This window comes from Homarus americanus, unplaced genomic scaffold (assembly GCF_018991925.1).
Source record: "Homarus americanus isolate GMGI-L3 unplaced genomic scaffold, GMGI_Hamer_2.0 scaffold40995, whole genome shotgun sequence".
In the NCBI taxonomy this organism is placed as follows: Eukaryota; Metazoa; Arthropoda; class Malacostraca; order Decapoda; family Nephropidae; genus Homarus; species Homarus americanus.
This window is the reverse complement of record NW_024745778.1, coordinates 435369-450042: the sequence shown is the minus strand read 5'-3', so window position 1 is coordinate 450042 and position 14674 is coordinate 435369. Positions and strand designations below refer to the sequence as shown.

Below are 14674 nucleotides of genomic sequence, written 5' to 3'. Positions count from 1 at the left end.
TGTACCAGCACACCTGTACCATCACACCTTCAGGATTTATTGAACAGTCTCCAAAACTGGGCCACCAACAACCATGTCACCATCAACCATACCAAGACCATGGTTATGCACATCAATCTCTCCTCCGACATTGTCCCACCTCCTTCCATTACTTTAGGTCCGAACACACTCCAGGTTGTAGATTCCACGAAGCTCCTCGGCGTCACCATAGACAACAAACTAAATTGGAAACCACATGTCAGTGAAGTTGTCAAATCCTCCAGTTTCAGTCTCCACCTCCTCCGCCGACTCAAGTCCCTCGGAGTTCCTGCACCCGAGCTCCTCAGTGTTTACACAACATTCATACTTCCCAAGCTCACCTATGCCTTCCCTACCTGGTCTTCCTCCTTAAATGCCACACAACGTAAACACCTCGAAAAGGTGCAAAAGAGGGCATGCAAGATTATTCTCTCCCCTTCGTACTCCACATATCAAGAAGCGCTCAACACACTGACCCTTTCGACTCTCACTGACCATCACCACGACCTCATCTGCAAATTTGTTAAGAAGCTTCTACACCATCCTCGACACCGGCTCCTACTACCACCTGAGATCCCTAGCCCGAGAATTGCTGTTCGACACCACAACCGCATCCAGCCCATACGTGCACGAACTGGTCGCTATAAGAACAGCCCAGTCCCAACCATTGTAAAAATTATCAATAACTTGTAATAAACCAGTGTATTCACTCCCAGTAAATACTACTTCTTGCACTGTCACTATGTTGAAATGCACTGTCGTTTGAGCTTTTCCCCATCTAGTTATTATATATCTTATTTGTATCACTTATGTTACTTGTATATTTGTAATTCGAAACCCATTCTCCAAATATGTAACTGTATATTTTCAACCTTCTGGCTGCCAAGCTCTTTCAATAAACCGTTAATTATTATTATTATTTTATTATTATCACCTGTACCAGCACACCTGAACCGTTACACCTGTACCGCCGCACTTGTACCGTAAAAAACAACTATTTCAACAAACCCTCTGGTCAGACTGTTCCCTCACACCTCGTTCATGTGGCCTGATGTTACAGTAAGTCCGCTATATAGCGGTATTACAGTAATTCCGCTATATAGAGATATTACAGTAAATCCGCTATATAGAGGTATTACAGTAAATCCGCTATATAGAGGTATTACAAAAAGTCCGCTATATAGAGGTATTACAAAAAGTTCGCTATGTAGAGGTAATACAGTCAGTCCGCTACATAGCTATTACAGTAAGTCCGCTACATAATTATTACAGTAATTCCGCTATTTAGAGGTATTACAAGAAGTCCAGCATGGCTTCACAAGCGGGCGTTCTTGTCTAATCTATTAACATTCTTTTCATCAGTTTTCGAATCGGTGGACGAGGGGCACAATTATGATGTGGTATATCTCGACTTTAGCAAAGCCTTCGACAGAGTCCCCCACGAAAGTAGAGGGTCATGGCATTAAAGGTGATATTCTAAAATGGATTAGGGCGTGGTTACAGGACAGGAAACAGCGAGTGAGCATTAATGGCACAAAATCCCATTGGAACAACGTCACTAGTGGAGTTTCCCAAGGCTCAGTACTTGGACCATTATTATTTATTATATACATAAACGACATAGATATCGGCATAGACAGCAACATAAGTAAATTTGCTGATGACACTAAAATAGGACGTGTAATTAAATCTGACGAGGACTCTGCAAAACTACAGGAAGATCTAAACAAATTTTTCGAATGGTCTGAAAAATGGCAGATGAAATTCAACGTCGACAAATGTAAAGTACTCAGTATAGGAGATGTAAACAGGGAAACCAGATACCAGATGAACAACGATGCCATAGAGAAATCCGACTACAAGAGATTGAGGAGTAATGATAAGTAGGAACCTTAAGCCAAGTAAACTGTGTTTTTGCTCGTAACAAGGCTAATAAAGTACTTGGGTTCATACAAAGGAGTGTTAGTTACAAGACTAGCGAGGTCATCCTAAAACTGTATCTTGCGCTTGTGAGACCTCACTTGGATTACGCAGTTCAATTCTGGTCATATTACAGAATGGATATAGAATCATCGGAAAGAATTCAGAGGAGAATGACAAGACTAATCCCGGGCATTAGGAACCTTGAGTACAGAGACAGGTTAAGGCATCTTAATTTGCACTCCCTCGAGAGACGTAGAGCGAGGGGCGACCTGATAGAGGTGTATAAGTGGAAGTCAGGGCTAAACAAAGGGGATACTACAATTTACAAAGGTACTCAAACTATCCAACCAGGAGCGAGCTCGTAACAATGGTTTTAAATTAGACAAATTTAGATTTAGGTGCGAAATAGGTAAACACTGGTCTGGAAACAGAGTAGTGGATGAATGGAACAAGTTACCCAAATATCATCATTAACTCGAATACGCTTAATAGCTTCAAACATAGGTTGGATGCTTATATGAGCAATAGGGGTTGGGTATAAACGGGACTGCCCAGTATGACCCAATAGGCCCGCTGCAGTTTCCTCCATTCTTATGTTCTTATATAGAGGTAATACAGTTAGTTCGCTATATAGAGGTATTAATAGTATATAATGTACAGTTGTGTAAATAAATAATAGAGTTGTTATATACTCTCTCTCTCTCTCTCTCTCTCTCTCTCTCTCTCTCTCTTATAACTGTATTCTAGTACGCTATGTGACTTGAAAATACTGTAACCTCTAAACAAAGGATGTATTTGCGTCTGTCTCTCTCTCTCTCTCTCTCTCTCAAAAAGAACAATCGTAACATAACTCGCCCACGTAACAGAGAGGAGGGGGTGAGGTAGGTGTGAGGAGGGGGTGAGGGGGTCGTCACCACGTAAATATATGATATTGGTGGGGTGGTGGTGGGGCGGGGTGGTGGTGGGGTGGGGTGATGGTGGGGCGGGGTGGTGGCGGGGCGGGGTGTGAGGTGAATTTTACCGTAATACGACACAAAGGGAACCGGTTTTGCTTATAATATACAAACTGCCTTCTAGGTACGGTCATGCAAGATGGCTCTTAGGTACGGTCATGCAGGATGGCTCTTAGGTACGGTCATGCAGGATGGCTCTTAGGTACGGTCATGCAGGATGGCTCTTAGGTACGGTCATGCAGGATGGCTCTTAGGTACGGTCATGCAGGATGGCTCTTTGCGGGCGGACGGACATTCATTTCTGTGTACGGAGGCGTCAGAGCCCACTTAACCCCGATTAAAGAAACCCCTAAATAGAACCCCGGTCCACATGGAAGCCTTGTGGTCCACATGAAAGCCTTGTGGTCTACATGGAAGCCTCGTGGTCCACATGGAAGCCTCGTGGTCCACATAGAACACCGGTCCACCTGTGGTCAGTTACGTGTTATGTGTTTTAAGGTCGGTCATTAGTGGCTCAGGTGAACCCTTACACCTGTACCTGTCCTGGTGGAGGAGGAGGAGGAGAAAAGAGGAGGAGGAGAAAAGAGGAGGAGGAGGAGGAAAGAGGAGGAGGAGAAGAAGAAAAGAGAAGGAGAAAAGAAAAGAAGAAGAACAAAGGAAAGTAGGAGAGCTGAAGGACGAGTGAGTGAAGATGCGACCTGGAAATAAGGGAAAAGAGCGATGAACGGTAACAAGGAGAGGGAGAGAGAGAGAGAGAGAGAGAGAGAGAGAGAGAGAGAGAGAGAGAGAAAGAGAGAGAGAGATTCTTATCACCTTCGTTACTATCATCGTCAACATCATCGTCAACATCATCGTCAACATCAAATTTCGAAAATACTAATAAAACACAACCAACATGGCGACGAAACAACTCCTAGACTCTATAACAACAGTAAACAAAGACAAACAATAACAACAACAACAAACAACAGCAAACAATAACAACAACAACAACAATAACAACAACAACAACAACAACAACAAACAATAACAACAACAATAACAACAACAACAACAACAACAACAACAACAAACAACAACAAACAATAGCAACAACAACAAACAAAAACAAACAATAGCAACAACATCAATAAACAAAAGAAAAGCGTTACCACCGTTACTTAAATCTGCTTTACGTTACATTAAGTTCCCTGGAGAGTGTTACGTCACCTTGCCCTTCCCCCCCCCCCTCCTCCTACACAGTACCCAAACAAAGGTACATTAAAGTAAAAAAGTAACAGCACACAGTAGTGAGATAATGAGTGACCGAGGCAGCTGGTTCTCGTAACTCACCCACACACACACACACACACACACACACACACACACACACACACACACACACACACACACACACACACACACACCCACCCAGACCTGTGAGAAAAATACACGCTATTTCCAGAACCAGTCTACAGGTTAGGTTAGGTTAGAAGTTAGTTGCTGAGTAGTACCAAAGCAGGGATCTCTCTCTCAACAGAAAAAGATGCGTAAACTGACTTGAGAAAATAGAATGGATGAATGAGTAAGTGGATGAAGCTGAATAAGTGCTTGGATGAGTAAATGGATGAATGGGGGTGAATAAGTCTTTAAATGGGTACCTGAGTGATGGATAGGTAAGATGGATGATAGGATATAGTGGATAGACACGTGTGGATTCAGTCACTCACCCTGCGGGCCACCCACCACCTTCAACACCCACTTACTAGCCACCCACTACCTTCAACACCCACTTACTAGCCACCCACCACCTTCAACACCCACTTACTAGCCACCCACCACCTTCAACACCCACTTAATAGCCACCCACCACCTTCAACACCCACTTAATAGCCACCCACCACCTTCAACACCCACTTACTAGCCACCCACCACCTTCAACACCCACTTTTTTTTATGGGGATTAGCCCACCCGGGCACAGGTCACTGACCCACATCGGGGCCTGGGGGGCGAAAATTTAATAATAATAGTAATTCATAGTAAATAAAATTTATAATAAAAAGTAAAATAAAATAATAATAATAACAACACTGTAAAAATGATAATAAAGAAAAGAAAAACAATAATTAATAGTGAGAAATGCTATATGTATATTATGTTGTGTTGTCAATAGTAAGAGAAACAATTGAGACCCTGCAATTGTGTGTAAATGAGGCAGAAAGTCAGATCATCAACCTGGGACTTGGTCACATATGGCAGCAGGGTCTACCATTAGACAACACATTATGCTTCCAATATCTTCCCAGGCGGTAGTACCTCCCTGTTTGGTAGCTGCCTACTACCTACTGCCTGGACATTGGTCTTGTGTGGTGTTTGTGTACCAGACAGCCACACACCCCTCAGCTATCAGACAGCCACACACACCTCAGCTATCAGACAGCCACACACCCCTCAGCTACCAGACAGCCAGACATACACCCCCAGCTACCAGACAGCCAGACAGACATCCATACACCCCTCAGCTACCAGACAGCCAGACATATACCCCCAGCTACCAGACAGCCAGACAGACATCCATACACCCCTCAGCTATCAGACAGCCAGACAGACAGCCACACACCCCTCAGCTATCAGACAGCCAGACAGCCAGACATACACCCCCAGCTACCAGACAGCCAGACATACATCCAAACACCCCTTAGCTATCAGCCAGCCACACACCCTCAGCTATCAGACAGCCAGACAGACAACCCACACACCCTCAGCTATCAGACAGCCAGACGAACCAGCCACACCCCTCAGCTATCAGACAGCCAGACAGACAGCCACACACCCCTCAGCTATCAGACAGCCAGACAGCCAGACATACACCCCCAGCTACCAGACAGCCAGACATACATCCAAACACCCCTTAGCTATCAGCCAGACATCCACACAAACAGCCATACACCGCCAACTATCAGACAGCCACACGAATAACTGCTACCAGGTGGCTGTCGGGAAAAAAGCGAAAGTATCAGTGAAGAACAGAAGAACAAGTAATACCAGTGAACAATAACAAGTGAAAGTTATAACCGGAGGAGAGAGAAAAGTTATGGAAAGTTTACAAATTGTAGTTTTATATCACCTGAACATTAGACACTCAGATGCTATCCTATCCTAACCTAACCTAACCTAACCTAACCTAACCTAACCTAACCAAACCTAACCTAAACTAACCTAACCTAACTTCTAACCTAACCTAACTAACCTAACCTAGCAAACCCTAACCTAACTAACTATCCTAACCTAACCTAACCTAACCTAACCTAACCTAACCTAACCAAACCTAACCTAAACTAACCTAATTTTACCTTAACTCGAATGTAGATATTTATGACGCCATGTAAGCACCTGTGTTGTCTACTATTTTTACCTTAGAATAAATTATAATCAATTTTTTCCTCATCAAATTACTTAACAGATTATAATGGGTTTGTAGTTACCTGTCTTTAATATGTGCAAAAAATATCAGGTGTGTTTGTCAGGTAACTACGACATGGTGTGAGGTGCGACATGGTGTGAGGTGCGACATGGTGTGAGGTACGACATGGTGTGAGGTGCGGCATGGTGTATGGTGTAAGGTATGACATGGTGTGAGGTGCGGCATGGTGTGAGGTGCGGCATGGTGTGAGGTGGGACATGGTGTGAGGTGGGACATGGTGTGAGGTGCGGCATGGTGCTGGATCAGCCACTGGTCTCCTGGACGCTTCAGTATGCAGACGAGGTGTAGTGATCGCCGCTAGCCTCCCTTCCTGCCTCCCTCCCCCTTACCTACCTCCTCCCTCCTTCCTACCTCTTTCCCTACCTTCCTCCCTCATTCCTCCCCCCCCCCCACCCCTTCCTCCCTCCCTCCACCACAATTGTACCCTGGGATGGAACCTCCTCCGTTACCTACCTAAAGAAGTGTTGGCGCTCCCTCACCTCCCTACCTCCCTCACCCTACCTCCTCCTTCTCTATCTACCTTCCCTCCCGTCCCTCCAACCTCTCCACTTCCCTCTCTACCTTCCTCCTTCCTTACCTACCCTCCCTCCTTCCCCTCCTCTCTACCCCCCCCCTCCCACAGGAAGACATTTGCAACACGTGAGGTTTGAGCGAAGGACCTCTTATTAACAGGGGGGAGGAGGAGGAGGACTGTTATGTTGCTTTGGTATCTGATCTCGTGGGATGAGGAGAGAGAGAGAGAGAGAGAGAGAGAGAGAGAGAGAGAGATGTAGGGAACGAGGAGGAGGAAGAGGCGCAGCAGGAGGAGGAGGAAGTACAGTAGGAGGAGGAGGGGCAGTGGGAGGAGGAGGAGGGCAGTAGGAGGAGGAGGAGGAGGAAGGGTAGTAGAAATGGTGGACTTGTAGTGTGTTGGTCAGGTGGTAGGGGGGTGGGTGGGCTAGGGTGGTGAGGGGTTGACAGGGTAAGTGGGGGTGGTGGGGTGAGGTAGGGGATGGAAGTAAACATGATCTAGATGCCTTAATCAGACACAACATCATTATAGCATCACCACAACATCACCCACAGCATCACCACAACATCACCTGGGCTCATTACCAACAGGTGTCTTGGTAAATAACACCTTTGTAAATATAGTAAATAAGAGTGGAAAAAAAATCAACATGGGTCTAAGAGGATCAAATGCCACGTCACGGATCTATCTGACGTCATCATTATCATACGTCATAAACACAGTAAACAAAAGAACGCCAAACAGAATCCAATCCCATATGAGGACTAAAGAAAGAGTTTGGTGGGGTTGGGTTGGGTTGGGTTGGTTGGGTTGGGGTTGGGGGGGGGTTGGGTTGGGTTGGGGTGGGTGGGGTGGGGTGGGGTTGGGTTGGGTTGGGTTGGGTTGGGTTATTGGGTTGGGCTTGGGTTGGGAGGTTGGGTTGGGTTGGGGTGGGGTGGGGTGGGGTTGGGTTGGGTTGGGTTGGGTTGGGTTGGGGTGGGATTGGGTTGGGTTGGGTTGGGTTGGGGTTGCCGTTCTGGTGTTTAATCTCAAGGTGAAATAAACTGTGGTGACAAATCTTCATGTGATTCAAACACTACAAATATATGAGTGTTTTACCCTACCCACACCTTATATATACACACACACACACACCAACACACACATACATACACATATATAACACACACACACACACATATATATATAACACACACACACACACACACACAACAGAACACACACACAACACACACACACACACACACACACACACAACACACACACACACACACACACACACACACACACACACACACACACAGAACACACACACAACACACACACACACACAACACACACACACACACACACACACAACACACACACACACACTACCACCATCCCACACTCAAGTTGATTCAAAAGGCTACATGATTCAGCCTCACACAACCAGGCCAGGCTCCATAACACCACCATGTATACACCACCATGTACACCACCATGTATACACCACCATGTATACACCACCATGTACACCACCATGTACACAGTCGACTCAATAAACCTACACAGGCCAAGCTAATGTAAAAAAGGTTCCTTGACCCCGGAGTGACTCGAACACCCAGCCTTCTGATCTGGAGTCAGACGCGCTACCATTGCGCCACGAGGCCACCGGTTAGGACTCACTAATCCTGTATGCTGGCGGAGACTGTCAGACCTGTTACTGTGGACTGAAGCCTCACTCGCTCACCTGTGGGGAGGGGGGGGGCAATACTCTTTGTTTAGTAGATTTTATGCACGACATCTTGATCTGCCCAGTGCCCTACCAGTCGTTTCAATATGAGGTTCAGTTGTGTTATTGTTCACGTGGAGAGAGAGAGAGAGAGAGAGACTACCCCCCCCCCCACACCCCTGCAACACACTAACCATCGCTAACAGCCACCCAGGTAATATGACAATTAGCATTTATCAAGATGGTTTATTTAGATCATTAAAGGGTTACATATCTTCAATTACCTGAGATTGTTTTGGCAATGGCACGTTAACAGGTGAAAGTCGCCCGAGATAAGGTTAAAGCTGTCGGAAAATGAGTCGACCCTAAAAAATGGATCACTGGAAGATTAAGAACTGCTGTTATTTCACCTGAGGATTAAACCTAACCTAACTTAACCTAATCTAACCCAGTTTATTTCACCTGAGGATTAAACCTAACCTAACTTAACCTAATCTAACCCAGTTTATTTCACCTGAGGATAAAACCTAATCTAACTTAACCCTAAATCCCTAGCAGTTTGACACTGAGGGTTAAACCTAACCTAATCTAACCTAACCCTAACCTAACCTAACCTAACCTAATCTAACCTTAGTTTATTTCACACAGGGATAAAACCTAATCTAACCCTAACCCACAAGTTAAGTTACGTTTGTCTAATCTTCAGGTAATAAAGTAAAAAACTACGATTTAACATAAGATTGCGACGTAATTCTCAGCTAAAATGTCTAAGGTGATAATCAGACATTTTGTAAGATTCCGATTTTTGGGAAGAAAAGATTATCCAGATTCCAACTTATGGGAATATTAAGTCAGGGGTTGGACCTCATAAGAAGAATCATCACGTCACTGCTCTAGTATTACCGTGACATCACTGCTCTAGTATTACCGTGACGTCACTGCTCTAGTATTACCGTGACGTCACTGCTCTAGTATAACCATGACGTCACAGCTACTCACAGCTTGACGAAATCTATCAATGACACAACAGGTTGATGACAGCCCCTTCCTTGAACCCGTGTCACATCTCTCACGCTGACACCTCCTAATTACCTTGACACCGACAGACATACATTGACACTTTGGAAACTATGCCTTGACACCCTGTTGGCACTTTCCTGACGACGAGACACGCACACACACACGCGCGCGCAAAATATGACGCTTTTACCTGAGTCTGTCGTAAGTGGCGTAAACCCGACTATACGCAGCGATTTATTGACCAGATACGCAATTCTGGCGAGATGGTTATGAGTGTGACGCCAGGTGTGACGCAGGGTGTGACGCCATCCACAACTCTCCCGTGAGTGGGAAGCTGTGTACCCTCTGCCGTAACTCACTTGTCGCTCCGTTACGTCACACCGTCACACCTTGATTCTATTATCTCTTTTATCCTCCTACTACGTCACCGTCACACGCGTAACATCAAGACTGTTACTCGTTTCTCTATGTAGTAACAGTCAAGTCTCAGGGTAATTTCGACGCCATCTTTAACCTCCATCTGTCTCTCTTTAACTCACTGAACCACCTAAATGCATTACTAACTTCCAAACTTACGAGAAAAAAAAATTATCCTAAGTTTTTTTTTTGAGAATTAGGATCCCAGAATTATCGTAGATGGATGTAGTATTTCTTATCCTTGAGTAGAGAAATTCATCATCTACATTACGGTCGAGTCTGGGGTGTAATTGTGACGCCATCTTTTAACGCAATTCTCTCACGTTGTCAAAAACATTGCATTGAGAGGTTTTATTACGAGGTTTTTATTAAGAGGTTTTTATTAAGAGGTTTTTAGGAAAAGGTTTTATTACGAGGTTTTATTAAGAGGATTTATTAAGAGGTTTTATAAAGAGGTTTTATTAAGAGGTTTTGATGAAGAGGTTTTTATTAAGAGGTTTTATTAAGAGGTGTTATTAAGAGGTTTTATTAAGAGGTTTTATTAAGAGGATTTATTAAGAGGTTTTATTAAGAGGTTTTTTGTGACGTGTCTGTCTTCATTGTGTGTGCGAGACATAATTAGGTCACACACTCATTCTATTCATAACTGGAGATGTGAGAATGTATCTAATTGCTTGACTTAATTAACTGAGACTACCTTAATTAGATAGGTTAACTTAACACCAGTTAAGAGACAGAATTAACACTGAGGTTAGTTAAGGTAGAGACTCAGTGTAATTCTGATGTATATTTGGGTATTTTTTCTTAAGTCAACATTTTCACTTACGAGAAATATTTAACATAAGAGCTTTTGTAAATTTGGATCCTGGATAATACCACACAATGAGGCAGTTTGTGGTGGGTGTGTGTAATAATAATAATAATAAACGGTTTATTAATAGAGTTGCAGCCGGTGGTTGAAAATATACAGACTTACATTTGATTTAGACATAATGATATAATATGCATTGAATACATTTACAGGGCTGTACAGTACATAAATCAGGAGTTGTTTATTATTTTAACAATAGATGGGATGGTGCTGTTCTTATATCTATCGGTGCGGGCTCTTATGGGCTGAATTTGGTTGTAGTGGCGGACTGAGCGAGTAGGGTGGGGGGCTGCAGGAGGTGGCGATGGTGGTGCAGTAGTCCACGGCCAAACCTTTCCAGTGCTTGGTGGTGGAGGTCACTGAGGGATGGCATTTCCAGGGTGTGTGTGTGTGTGTGGGCGCGCGTGCGTGTCTCGTAACACCAGGATTACATTACACATCAACTCTACATTCAAACATTATTCACGGCTTTCAACTTTCACTGAGTGTTGAATGATCTGCGTTTGTAGCATGGATCTCTCTCTCTCTCTCTCTCACAGTTCAAATCACTAGATCTTGAACTATTAATATTATTATTATTTACCTTCTCTGACTTTAGAAACAAGGTAAGACTGAACCAACACTGGGCAGATCAAGATGTCATGTACTGTGTTGTTAAAGCGGCAAAAGTGTGTGTGTGTGTGTGTGTGTGTGTGTGTGTGTGTGTGTGTGTGTGTGTGTGTGTGTGTATGTGTGTGTGTGTGTGTGTGTGTGTGTGTGTGTGTGTGTGTGACTGGAAAATTCTACGTGTTCGTTTTTTTATCAATAATTCCTTCTAATTCATAAGTAAAACCAAATTCACGTTATATCTATGCACTTTTAAGATAACTCCTATAACTATATCACAAACTACTTTTAATACTTATCTATTTAAGCCTTTAAGAGCATTATATAATACTTTTAAAACGTCGATTCATTACTAAGAAAAACTCATTATCAAACCAAAACAGTTCCAATATTTTCCTTCCTCGTCTCTCGTTTCTGGTCGTAAATTTACCTCTTCATAAAAATTTCATAACATCAATGGCCGCCTTTCTTAAAGTGTGTTTTTCTCTTAATTTTCCTTACGATAATATTTGCAGTTTCAGGGGATTTTTGACGCTATTCTTTCCCCTGGAAGTTAACTCTCCTCCAAATTAACCCCTGAAATTGCCTTAACGCGACCTTAACCCCTTAAAATTTTCCACTAAACAGACCCTCCACATTATGTCCAAGTGGATTTTTGTCCAGGAATTTTATCTTATAATTTGTCTGGCGGCATTTTGTCCGGTCAGCCGTGTCGTTCGTTCATTCACCTCCACACCAGACAGACAGACAGCCAGCAAGCCAGCCAGCCAGCCAGCCAGCCAGCCAGTCAGCCAGTTTGGTCGATGGGTCTGACGGTGGATCGCCTCTATACAGGTAACAATAATACCTGAGCCCAAACCCTAGGGGGTGAAGCAAAGCGAAGAAAAAATCCGTATACCAAATCCCAATAAAAAATTCTCAAAATCCGAAAAATAATTCCAAAACCGGATAGAGATAATCTCCCAGCGCTAACTGAGATATTATGAGAGGTTAGAGATAGGAGGATTTAATTAGGATTTTAAAGAGGATTATGCGTTTATCAGGTTTTAGTTACCGAGGCTATGGGCGGTGGTCGGACGCCATGACCTGGAGGATGTTAGGATGAAGTAATGATATGGGAAGGATAGGGAGGAGGAGGGATGGGGAGGATGGGGGAGGATGGGGGAGGATGGGGAGGATTGGGAGGAGTAAAGGAGGGAGGAGAGAAAGAAATGGAGCAATAAACCAGAAAACAAATGAAATATGCAGAGAGAGAGAGAGTGTGTGTGTGTAATAAGAAAAATAAAATAACATTAATATTAAAGAAAATAAAATATCATTGGGTTTATATTTCGTAAAAAAAAAACCCACTAAATTGAATAAAAATTAAGAGATAAGACAACAATGGTCTGTATCTCACTGTGACCCTTCTGACCTGACCTTCTGACCTGACCTTCTGATGTTGCGGTTATTCTCTAGCTAGGTCATTATAAGATCACCGGATGTTTTTAACTTAATCGATGGTCACATTAAATTAACGCTAACCTAACCTAGCTTCACACAAAGCGAACCTAATCTAACAACACCTGACCTGACCCTAACCTAACTAAAGATTTGATGTGGTTAGCGCTAGAGTGTTTAATCTTCAGGTGATCAATCAAACTAAAAAACAATTTAAACAAAAAAAATTCACTTTAACACACACACACACACACACACACACACACACACACACACACACACACACACACACACACACACACACACACACACACACACACACACACACACACACACACACACACACAGCCAATAATAAATTTTCAATGGCACCTGCGACCTGGAGGAGGGAAGGAGGTGTAAGGGTGAGTGTAAGGGAAGTGGGAGGGAGGAGGAGGAGGGAGGAGGTGCATCCTCTACTCCTCAGACTAACTAAAAAAAATAGGAGCTATTAATGGCCCGTGACCTTTGACCTTATGTGACCCGACGAGGATGGATTGAAGCCCTTTCATCTGTACCTCCTAGTTAGACATTTAAGAGAGTGTGTGGATAGATGGATGGATGAACGGGTGTGTGGATAGATGGGTAACTGGATGAACAGACAAGTGGATAGACAGACGGATGAATACATAGATGAGTGACTGGATGAACTGATTACTGCAATTCCTACAACACTTAATCCCAGTCGCTTCCCAAATACGGTCAGAATTCTCAGCCAATCCCACGTTACAGTAGAGTCTCCGCGCAATACCGACGCCATTTTAGCTGTAGTCTTCAGTAATGAGGGAAAAAAAATTCACTTAAAATACCGAGCATTTGGGTGGAAATTGGCGTTTGAGATTTACGGGTGTCCTTTCCGCTGCCATATTTCTACTGTTACTATCACCAGCACTACTATTACTACTACTACTAAACATCTTTTCAACCACAACTACAAAGATTACCAACTACTAACATCATTGCAACCATCATCACAACCACCATCCCATAACCACCATCCCACCACCACTACCACACCCCCCTTCCTTGCCACCACCGTTTATTCCTGTACTGTCAGCCTCAGGAACACCACGACACACACACACACACTGATCGGGTCACGTCAGGCATTTCCTTACCTCTATTTACGTCTGTACGTCTCTCCTTCGTTTTCATTATCTCCACCATTTATCTCCTCGTTTTTTCTCTCTCTATTTATATACCTGAGGGGCTGATATAAGTCTCTCTCTCTCTCTCTACCTGAGGGCTGATATAAGTCTCTCTCTCTCTACCTGAGGGGCTGATATAAGTCTCTCTCTCTCTCTTACCTGAGGGGCTGATATAGTCTCTCTCCTGAGGGGCTGATATGTCTCTCTTACCTGAGGGCTGATATAGTCTCTCTCTCTTCACCTGAGGGGCTGATATAATCTCTCTCTCTCTATCTGAGGGCTGATATAAGTCTCTTTCTCTACCTGAGGGGCTGATATAAGTCTCTCTCTCTCTCTACCTGAGGGGCTGATATAAGTCTCTCTCTCTACCTGAGGGGCTGATATAAGTCTCTCTCTCTCTGGGGGCTGATATAAGTCTCTCTCTCTACCTGAGGGGCTGATACAAGTCTCTCTCTCTACCTGAGGGGCTGATACAAGTCTCTCTCTCTACCTGAGGGGCTGATATAAGTCTCTCTCTCCTGAGGGCTGATATAAGTCTCTCTCTCTACCT

General features: G+C 43.9%; 1 protein-coding gene and 1 non-coding gene across 3 annotated transcripts in view; both read right to left on the bottom strand.

Moving 5' to 3' along the window:
* LOC121878788 (myb-like protein X) overlaps window positions 1-14674 on the bottom strand; it is a 97773-nt gene that overhangs the window by 44980 nt on the left and 38119 nt on the right. The window lies entirely within an intron of this gene.
* Trnaw-cca lies at window positions 8450-8521 on the bottom strand. The gene has a single exon. It is a non-coding gene; the product is annotated as a tRNA-Trp (tRNA).